Source organism: Leptonychotes weddellii, chromosome 10, assembly GCF_054177405.1.
Source record: "Leptonychotes weddellii isolate Sample4059 chromosome 10, ASM5417740v2, whole genome shotgun sequence".
Lineage (NCBI taxonomy): Eukaryota > Metazoa > Chordata > Mammalia > Carnivora > Phocidae > Leptonychotes > Leptonychotes weddellii.
In genome coordinates this window covers 82,606,643-82,608,006 of record NC_138378.1, presented here as the reverse complement: position 1 = coordinate 82,608,006, position 1,364 = coordinate 82,606,643, and positions in this window count along the sequence as shown.

The window sequence follows — 1,364 nt, the reverse complement described above, 5'->3', positions numbered from 1 at the left end:
CATTTGTTCCACAAATTCTTGTTGAATAAAAACATATGGCATTCTGGACCTAGATCTCAAGGGATATAAGGGAATGAGAAGTAGATACTTGAGTGTCAATTGCATAGAATAAACAAGGAAGACTGGAGGATGCTCTGCAATAAAGAAGGAAAATAAAAAGGTATAAAGAATGAGTCTTGGGGAATGCTCAGATTTAGTAGGAAAAGAAAAAAAAACTATGATTAAAAATGGAAACTCATGTGGTTGATAAGGGATATTGCTTGTGAAAGATACACCCTGCAGAGTTGAGAACATTTCATCTCTTCAGAGAATATTGATACTCTCAAAATGTGATCACCAGGCCAGCATTACAAAGTCTCACCCTAGCCTACAGAATTAGAAATCTGGAGAGAAGGTCCAGAAATATGTTTCTTAACAAGCCCTCCAGGTGATTCTGATGCACAAGCTTGAGGATCGCTTCTACAACCAACTATTTCCCTTGGCCTATAGAGATAACTATCTGTGGGGATTCTTAAGTCATGGACACTAACATGTTGATAAGGGATGAGGTAATTTTTCCCTTCCAACTCAATGGTTTGTTGTGAATGTACACTTTCCTTATTAATTAATGGGAAAACTATCAACCCAAAGTCAGAATTCATCCAGGCAGAAATTAGGTATAATATTTATTATTGTTCTTACCAATTATTGCACCAGCATGGCCTTTAGACATATGAAGAATTCCTTAAATACCTGCTGAATTAGTTCAAATGAGAAAAAGTCCATTTTGAGGTTTTAACTAGAAGTAAAATTCAATAATTTTGTATTAGATTGGAAATATTCAAACTTAATTTTATGTATCCATGATCTCCTTTTCCAGTGTGTAACAATGAAAAATGAAGCTCAAATGAATGTCCCTAGAGTCCTGTGAGAATACTCAATGATAAAAGACAAATTAAGCTATACACTGAACGTACTAAGGCAGAAAAACACCTCAGATATTTTAGAATTATGTTAAATAATACAACAAAACAACATACAATAAATTTTTATCTGGTTAAACCAGGAATTTGTGCATACATACACCAATTCTAGAAAACAGAAAACAAATAAATTGTATTAGGGTATATTGTAAATATGAAGCGTAATAACTCTGGTTAAGTTAATGACTATGATTAGGTGACTATGGTTATAGTGAGTACTATATGCTGAGCCTTGTTTTAAGACTATTATTTATGGTAACGTTTTTTGGAATTTATTGATTTGTATTTAAAAGGAACCGCTGACACAGATTCACCGGAAATCACTGGAACAAGCGCGAGAAAACAGTTAATACTACCGAAACAGCAAAGTAATTCCAAGACATGTGGTTTCTCCAACAGAAC